We start from the raw sequence: 9,729 nt of genomic DNA, 5'->3' as shown, positions 1-9,729 counted from the left end.
CACTTGCAGGAACTATACATTTTCCAGTCCAGTTGCGGCAGCCCAAGGATTTAAAGAGGAACGCAGCTGCCGAGAGGTGGAACAAGGCACGGCAGGAAAGCCCCCATTTTGGGACATCTGGATGCCTTTTTTTTCTTTAAAAAAATGTGATTTATTAAGTGTTTCCTGTGTACCAAGCACTCTTCCAAGGACTGGAATAAATGCGGTATTTGTTAAGCGCTTATTATGTGCCAGGCCCTGTACTAAGCGCTGGGGTGGATACAGGCAAGTTGGGTTGGGCTCAGTGCCTGTCCCTTGTGGAGCTCACAATCTCCATCCCCATTTTACAGATGAGGTAGCTGAGGCACAGAGGAGTGAAGTGACTTGCCCAAGGTCACACAGCAGACAAGTGGGGGAGCTGGAACTGTGACCTTCTGCCTTAACAGATACCATTACAGATGGATTACAGATACCGTCTCTTAAGGCGTATCTCCTCCAAGAAGCCTTCCCTGACTAAACCCTCCTCTCCTCTTCATTCATTTATTCAATAGTATTTATTGAGCGCTTACTATGTGCAGAGCACTGTACCAAGCGTTTGGAATGTACAAATCGGCAACAGATAGAGACAGTCCTTGCCCCTTGACGGGCTTACGGTCTATTCGGGGGAGATAGACAAGAAGAATGGCAATAAATAGAGTCAAGGGGAAGAACATCTCATTAAAACAATAGCAAATAAATAGAATCAGGGTGACGTACATCTCATTAAACAAAATAAATAGGGTGATGAAGATATATACAGTTGAGCAGACGAGTATTGAGCGCTACGTGCAGAGCACTGTACTAAGCGCTTGGAATGTACAATTCGGCAACAGATAGAGACAGTCGCTGCCCAGTGACGGGCTCACGGTCTAATCGGGGGAGTAATTAGGGCGTTCGTTAAGCGCTTAGTATGTGTTGAGCACTGTTCTAAGCACTGGGGTAGACACAGGGTAATCAGATTGTCTCACGTGGGGCTCACGTTTTCTCCCACTCCCTTCTGCGCCGCTCTTACTTGCCCCCCCTTATTCATTCTCCCTCTCATCCCCACAGCACATACGAATAGATCTGTAATTCGTTTATTTATTTATTCTATTCACGTCTGTCTCCCCCTCTAGACGGTGAGGTGGTGGGGGGAAGGATTGTGTCTGTTTGTTGTTCTTCTGTACTCTCCCAAGCCCTCAGTACAGTGCTTGGCACCCAGTAAGCGCTCAATAGATCCGATCGAACGGTCAGAGCTCCCGGGATCCCCTTCAGCTCCCGACACCCTTCGAAACGGCCTGGGACGAAGAAGACGGGTCTAGCGCTGACAGCTTGCCTCTTCGGGTTCCAGGCCAAAATGGCCCTCGGTGTTTTCCAGCCGCATTCTTAGCTTTGTTTGTTCTAGTCGGGGCAGTAACTCAGGCAGTTGCTTTGCCTAAATTCTTCCCCGGAGCTGGATGGGAAAGCTGGCTCTTCCCTCCCCGCTGCCCTCCCCAGCCTCCCTCCAGGAGGTTTTCATTCCTGTTGGTCTTGTTTTCTTGGCAGGATTCCCCGGGGACGAACATACCTACCGATTGATACTTTAGAGTAAAAGACAACCGTCCCCTGGGCCTCCGGGGACCCGCTTGGCAGAACGTGCCGATAATAAGGGAGTTTTGTGTAAGCCCTTTCTATGGGCCCAAGGTGCTCTGTTAAGCAGAGCAGTTGCGTGGCGTAGCGGAGAGACCACGGGCCTGGGCGTCAGAAGGTCATGGGTTCTAATCCTGACTCTGCCACATGTCTGCTGTGGGATCTTGGGCAAGTCGCTTCACTTCTCTGCGCCTCAGTTCCCTCATTTGTAAAATGGGGGTGGAGACTGTGAGCCCCAAGCGGGACAGGGACTGTGTACAACCGGATTTTGCTCGTACCCAACCAAGCAATCGTTCGTTCATTCATTCGATAGTATTTATTGAGCGCTTACTATGTGCAGAGCACTGCACTAAGCGCTTGGAATGGACAATTCGGCAACAGTCCCTGCCCATCGACGGGCTTACAGTCTAATCGGGGGAGACAGACGGCAAAGCAAACAAGCACTTAGTACGGTGCTTGGCACATGGTAAGCACTTAATAAATACCATGATTATTACTACTGTTAGGGAAGGCACGAGATAATTGAAGCAGGCACAATCCTGTCTCACAATCTAGGAGGTGGGAGAGGGCAGACATCCCCTCCCCAATTTACAGATGAGAAAACTGAGACCCAATAAAGGTTACATGCCTTGTCCAAATTCACCCAGCAGGCCATGGGCAGAGCCATGATTAGAACCCGAGTCAGGAAGACCTGGGTTCTAATCCCGGCTCCGCCACTTGTCTGCCGTGTGACCTTGGGCAAGTCGCTTCACTTCTCTGGGTCTCAGTTGCCTCATCTGTAAAATGGGGGTGAAGACGGTGAGCCCCATGTGGGACATGGACTCTGTCCAACCTGATTACCTTGACCTATTACCCCAGCGCTTAGGACAGTGCCTGGTACATAGTAAGCGCTTAACAAATACCTTTCTTTGTGTGGCTCAGTGGAAGGAGCCCGGGCTTGAGAGTCAGGGGTCATGGGTTCTAATCCCGGCTCCTCCCCTTGCCAGTTGTGTGACTTTGGGCAAGTCACTTCACCTCTCTGGGCCTCAGTCACCTCATCTGTAAAATGGGGATTAAGACTGTGAGCCCCACGTGGGTCAACCTGATTACCCTGGATCTACCCCAGTGCTTAGAACAGTGTCCTGCACATAGTAAGCCCTTAACAAATACCAACATTATTATTATTATTAATAATAATAAAGTGTTCGATAAAATGCTCTGCTCACAATAGGTTCTCAGTAAGGTGCTCTGAGGACAGTCGGCGTCCGGCACAGAGTTCCGCCCACCGTCGGCACTCTGTGCAATGTGAGGAAATTCAGCACAGTGTTGTGTAAAAAGAAGGCAGCCATTATAGTGCTCTGCATAAAATAGGTAATAATAATAATAATGTTGGTATTTGTTAAGCGCTTAGTATGTGCAGAGCACTTTTCTAAGCGCTGGGGGAGATACAGGGGAATCAGGTTGTCCCCCGTGGGGCTCACAGTTAATCCCCATTTTACAGATGAGGTAACCGAGGCACAGAGAAGTGAAGTGACTTGCCCACAGTCACACAGCTGACAAGCGGCAGAGCAGGTACCCAGTTCCTCTTCACACGGTAGTTGTCCGGGCGATACTGTTTTTACTGATACTGGAGAGGTCTAGACAGTCCCGAGGGTAAACTCAGTTCAAGAAACAAGAGATTTTCACTCTTTGGAAGTTCGGGAAGCAGTGTCGCCGAGTGGATAGAGCACGGGCCCGGGAGTCAGAAAGACCTGGGTTCTAATCTCAGCTCTGTCACTTGTCTGCTGTGTGAGACCCTGGGCAAGTCGCTTCACTTCTCTGTACCTCAGTTGCCTCATCTGTAAAATGGAGATTAAGACTGCGAGCCCCACGTGGGACAGGGATCGGGTCCTACGTGACTAGCTTACGTCTACCCCGGTGCCTTAATAGTGATAATAATAACTGTGGTATCTGTTAAGCGATATGTGCCAGGCACTGTACTAGGCGCCGGGGTGGATACAAAATCGACGTGTTGGACACGACCCCGTCTTACATGAGGATTCGCACTCTTAATCCGCATTTTACAGATGAGGAAACTGAGGCCCAGAGAAGGGAAGCGACTTGCCCAGGGTCCCCCGGTAGACAAGTGGCAGAGCCGGGCTTAGGACCCACGACCTTCTGAGTCCAGTGCTTGTCACATCGTAAGTGGTTAACAGATAGACTTCAGAAAAAAATCTAAACCCACTGTACATCCTGTGATGTCTCCTCAGAGAACGGAACAGAAAAACAAATGTCGCTCAAAAAGGCTGTGCCTGAGCCCCCAAAAAATATTTAAAAAATCCTCTAACGGAGGCCCAAATCATGTTTCATAAGTTTCGATCTCACGTTTCATAAGATCTTGAGCCACAGCTCACGTTGATAAAAGCGATCAGGCAGTCATGGGGCACTGCCCCAGACGGGCAGAGACAACCGACCACCACCCTCTGATCCTCCGCCTGGGCCGGGCGAGGGCTGAGGGCGGCCATCTGGTAGTTGCCCGAGGAGCTTGGACTCTCCTCAGAGCCCACCTCCGCTCCTTCCCCTCATTTCTCAGCTCCGACTTCACCTCACCATCGGCTTCAAAGCCGTCCATCCCCCCGGTCCCCTCCTTCCTCCCTTCTCTCCTTCTCCATCCCGGCCCGCGCGCTCCGCTCCTCCGCCGCCGCTCACCTCCTCACCGGGCCTCCGTCTCGCCCGTCTCGCTGCCGGCCCCCCGGCCCACCTCCTGCCTCTGACCCTGAAGGCCCTCCCTCCTCCAAACCTCCAAACTCTCACTCTTCCCCCCTTCCAAGCCCTGCCGTCTCCTCCGGGAGGCCTTCCCAGATTAAGCCCCGCTTTTCCTCGTCTCCCACTCCCTTTTGCATCGCCCTGACTCGCTCCCTTTGCTCTTCCCCTCCGGCCCAGCCCCACAGCACTTTTGTATATATCTGTCATTTAATTAGAAGCGGCGTGGCTCAGCGGAAAGAGCCCGGGTCTGGGAGTCAGAGGTCATGGGTTCGAACCCCGGATCCGCCACGTGTCAGCTGGGTGACGGTGGGCGAGTCGCTTCACTTCTCTGGGCCTCAGTGACCTCATCTGGAAAATGGGGATGAAGACCGTGAGCCTCCCGTGGGACGACCTGATGACCCTGTACCTACCCCGGCGCATAGAACAGTGCTCGCACAGAATAAGCGCTTAACAAATACCAACATTATTATTATTATTTGTATGGATGTCTGTCTCTCTCCCCCCTCTAGACTGCAAGCTTGTTGTGGGCAGGGATTGTCACTCTATTGTTGTACGGTACTTTCCCAAGCACTTAGTACCATACTCTGCACACACTCGGCTCAGTGGAAAGAGCCCGGGCTTGGGAGTCAGAGGTCATGGGTTCGAATCCCCGCTCTGCCACTTGGCAGCCGTGCGACTGTGGGCGAGTCATTTCACTTCTCTGGGCCTCAGTTCCCTCACCTGGAAAATGGGGATAAAGACTGCGAGCCCCACGTGGGACAACCTCATTACCCTTTATCGACCCCAGCGCTTAGAACAGTGCTCTGCACATAGTAAGCGCTTAACAGATACCGACATAACGTACTAAGTGCTTAAGAAATATGATTGAATGGAATGAAGGAAGGAAGGAATGAGTGAATGAATGAACACTTAGCCACCTGGACCAAGCAGGAAAGGTGGAGGTGGGTAGAGGCAGGAAGCGGGAAGGAGAAGGGCATCTACCTTTGGGTGGGCAATAGAGAAGCCCTAGATGCAGAGGAGCAGCCTGGCCTAGTGGATGAAGCACGTGACAGATAGTCAGAAGGACCTGGGTTCTAATCCTGGCCCTGCCACTTGTCTGCTGTGTGACCTTCATCTCTCTGTGCCTCGGTGACCTCGTCTGTCGAATGGGGATTGAGATTGTGATCCCCACGTGGGACGGGGACCGTGTCCAACTTGATCTGCTTGTATCCATTCATTCATTCATTCAGTTGTATTTATTGAGCGCCTACTGTGTGCAGAGCACTGTACTAAGCACTTGGAACGTGCAATTCGGCAATGGAGACACCCCTTGCCCACCATGGGCTTACAGTCTACGGGGGGGGAGACAGACATCAAAACAAGTAAGCAGGCATCAATATAAATTAACGGAATTATATATATAGGGATTGTTCTGTGATCTATCTCTTGCCGAACTGTACTCTCCAAGCGCTTAGTACAGTGCTCTGCACACAGTAAGAGCTCAATAAATACGCTTGAATGAAATTCACAAGTGCTGTGGGGGAGCAAGTGGAGGTGACACGGAGGGAAGGGGGAGCTGAGGAAAAGAGGGTTTAGTCTGGGAAGGCCTCTTGGGGGAGGAGGGCCTTCGGTAGGTGTTTGAAAGGGGGGAGAGTGAGTGCTTAGTACAGCGCCGGGCATATAGTAAATGCTTAACAAATACCCCAATTATTATTCATTTTTCTTACAATGCTCTGCCCACGTGAAGCGTTCAATAGAGATGATCGATCGATCGATGGATTGTTAGACCCGAGGCCCCCTGGACACCAGATCTGGCCCTTCGGAGGTGGGGGGAGGAGGGGCTACCGGTGGGACTCCTGAAGGCCCTGGACCACCTCCCCCCTCGCCCCCAGCCCTACCTGCCTCTCGTCTGCACTTGCCGAAACGAGGGAGGGAAACTGTAACCTGCAGACTGTCAGCCCGCTGTGGGCGGGGAACGCGTCTGTTTATTGTTGTGCCGTACTCTCCCAAGCGCTTAGTACAGTGATCTGCATACAGGGAGCGCTCAGTAAATACGATCGAACGAAACTGCCGTCTAGGAAGGGCCAAGGGGTGGTATCTAAGGGCACAGGGCGGAGGGCGTCTTCCGCCCACGTTTACATAAGCAGTGGAGAAGCAGCCTGGCTTAGTGGAAGGACCACTGGCTTGGGAGTCAGAGGTCATGGATTCTAATCCCGGCTCGGCCACTTCTTCTTTCAGTCGTATTTACCGAGCGCTGAGTGTGTGCAGAGCATCGTACTAAGCGCTTGGAAAGTACAAGTAGAGAAGCAGCGTGGCTCAGTGGAAAGAGCCCGGGCTTTGGCGTCGGAGCTCATGAGTTCCAATCCCGGCTCTGCCACCGGTCAGCTGGGTGACTGTGGGCGAGTCACTTCACTTCTCTGGGCCTCAGTTCCCTCGTCTGTAAAATGAGGGTGAAGACCGTGAGCCCCCCGTGGGTCGACCTGATTCCCCTGTGTCTACCCCGGCGCTTAGAATGGTGCTCTGCACATAGTAAGCCCTTAACAAATACCAACATTATTATTATTATTATTATTACAAGGGGGCAACAGATAGAGACCGTCCCTCCTCAACAACGGACTCACGGGCTAGAAGGGGGGAGACAGACAACGAGACGGGCATCAGTAGCATCAAACTAGGTATCAGCCTTGTGACTTTGGGCAAGTCACTTCCCTTCTCTGGGCCTCAGTGACCTCATCTGTGAAATGGGCATGAAGACCGTGAGCCCCGCGGGGGGACCACCTGATGACCTTGCATCCACCCCAGCGCTTGGGACATAGTAAGCGCTTAACAAGTACCGTTCTTCTTCTTATTTTTTTGCAAGGGGTTTCCAGGTCTGGAATTTCGGGTCTTCCCTCCTCTGTCCCCTTCCCAACACGGGGAGAATCCTGAAGGGATCAAGGAGTGGGGAGGTCTAAGGTCTTCCTTCCCCTTAGAGAAGAAGGGATGAGTTTCCATTCCCTTCGGTCCCGGGAACCGGGGCGTGCGGCGGCCGGGGAGGAGGAAGAGGAGGAAAGAGGGAGGAGAGAGAGGAGGGGAGGAGGAGGAGAGAGAGAAGGAGGGAGGGGAGGAAGGGAGGAGGAGGAAGAAGAGGGAGGAGGAAGAGGAGGGACGAGAGAAGGGGAGGGGGGGGAAGGGGGAGGAGGAAGAGGAGGGACGAGAGAAGGGGAGGAGGGAGGAAGGGGGAGGAGGAAGATGAGGGCGGAGAAAGAAGAAGGAGGAGAAAGAAGAGGGAGGAAGAAGAAGAAAGAGAGGAGGGGGAAGAGGGAGGGAGGGAGGAAGGAAGAGGGAGGAGGAAGAAGAGGAGGGGGAGGAAGGGGGGGGGGAGAGGAGAACCAGCGCGGCTCAGTGGAAAGAGCCCGGGCTTGGGAGTCGGAGGTCATGGGTTCGACTCCCGCCTCTGCCCCTCGTCAGCTGTGTGACTGTGGGCGAGTCACTTCACTTCTCTGGGCCTCAGTGACCTCCTCTGGAAAATGGGGATTAACTGGGAGCCTCACGTGGGACAATCCGATGACCCCGTTTCTCCCCCCAGCGCTTAGAACAGCGCTCTGCGCAGAGTAAGCGCTTAACGAATACCGGCATTATTGTTATTATTATTAAGGGGGAGGAGGAAGGAGAGGAGGAGGAGGAGGGATGGAAGGAGGAGGGGAAAGAAAGGGAGGAGGAAGGACTTCTCGGTGCCTCAGTTCCCTCATCTGTAAAATGGGGAGGAAGACCGTGAGCCCCACGTGGGACGACCTGATGACCCTGCGTCTCCCCCAGCGCTTAGAACAGTGCTCGGCACCGAGTAAGCGCTTAACAAATACCAACGTTATTATGATTATTAAGAGGGAGGAGAAAGAAGAGGGAGGGGGAGGAAGGGGGAGGAGGAAGGAGAGGAGGAGGGATGGAAGGAGGAGGGGAAAGAAGGGGGAGGAGGAAGAAGAGGAGAGGAGGGAGGAGGAGGAGAAGGGGGAGGAGACAGGAGAGGGAGGAAGCGGGAGGGAGAAGGAGCGAAGAGAGAGGGAGGGGGAGACGGGGAGGAGGAGGAGGGAGGAGGGTGGGGAGGAGGGAGGCGAGAGAGAGTGTGTGTGTGTGTGTGTGCGTGCGTGTTCCCAGGAGTGTGGCGGGCAGAGCGGCGGGGGCGGGATGAGAAAGGCCCGAGGGCCCGGGAGGAGCGCCACGGCTACTTTCCCAAGCGCTTAGTACAGTGCTCTGCACCCGGGAAAGGCTTCATGAAAACCATTGGGTGGATGGATGGATGGATGGATGGAGCATGGCTCAGTGGAAAGAGCCTGGGCTGGGGAGGCAGAGGTCGTGGGTTCTAATCCCGGCTCCACCACTTGCCAGCTGTGTGACTTTGGGCAAGTCACTTAACTTCTCTGGGCCTCAGTTACCTCATCTGTAAAATGGGGATGAAAACTGTGAGCCCCACATGGGACAACGTGATCACCCCGTATCCCCCAGCGCTTAGAACAGTGCTTTGCACATAGTAAGCGCTTAACAAATACCACCGTGGATGGATGGATGGATGGATGGATGGATGGATGGATGACATGGGAGGGGCCGGGGTTGGTCTGGGCGGAGCCTCCTCGGGGGGCGGGGCCTCTGCCGGGTAGGTCAGCGGTCGGATGGGGGCGTGGTCTCGGACCCAACGCTCCGCTCGAGGGCGTGGCCTCGTCTGGGGGCGTGGCCTCCGCTAGGCCGACGTCCTGTCCGGGAGGTGTGGCCTCCGATGGGGGCGGGGCCTGCGCCCAGGGGCGCGGTCTCTATTGGTTCAGTGCTCTGTTGGGGGCGGGGCCTGCGCCCGGGGGCGTGGCCTCGGTTAGGCCAGCGTTCTGATGGGGGCGTGGCCTCTGTCGCCTCAACGTTCTGTCCGGGAGGTGTGGCCTCTGCGGGGGGCGTGGCCTGCGTCCTAGGGGCGAGGCCCCTGTTGGGTCAGTCTTCTGATGGGGGCGTGGCCTAGGATGGGGGCGTGGTCTCTGTTAGGGCAACGTTCGGCCCGGGAGGTGGGGGTCTCTGCGGGGGGCGAGGCCTGCATGCTAGGGGCGAGGCCTCTGATTGGTCCTTCTCCCGATGGGGGCGTGGTTTCGGATGGGGCGTGGCCTCCGATCGGTCCGTCTGCTGCCGGGGGCGTGTCCTCGGTGGGGGGCGTGGCCCGCGTCCCAGGGGGAGGCCTCTGATGGGTCCGTCTTCCGAGGGGGGCGCGGCCTCTACAGGGGGCGTGGTCTGCGTCCTCGCGGCGTGGCCTCCGATCGGTCCGTCTTCTGATGGGGGCGTGGCCTTTGCGGGGGCGTGGCCCGCGTCCTCGCGGCGTGGCCTCTGATGGGTCCTTCTTCCGAGGGAGGCGTGGCCTCCGATCGGCCCGTCCGCTGCCGGGGGCGT

This window comes from Ornithorhynchus anatinus, chromosome 18 (genome assembly GCF_004115215.2).
Source record: "Ornithorhynchus anatinus isolate Pmale09 chromosome 18, mOrnAna1.pri.v4, whole genome shotgun sequence".
Classification (NCBI taxonomy): Eukaryota; Metazoa; Chordata; class Mammalia; order Monotremata; family Ornithorhynchidae; genus Ornithorhynchus; species Ornithorhynchus anatinus.
The sequence above is the reverse complement of the archived record's forward strand: the minus strand, read 5'-3'. Positions refer to the sequence as shown.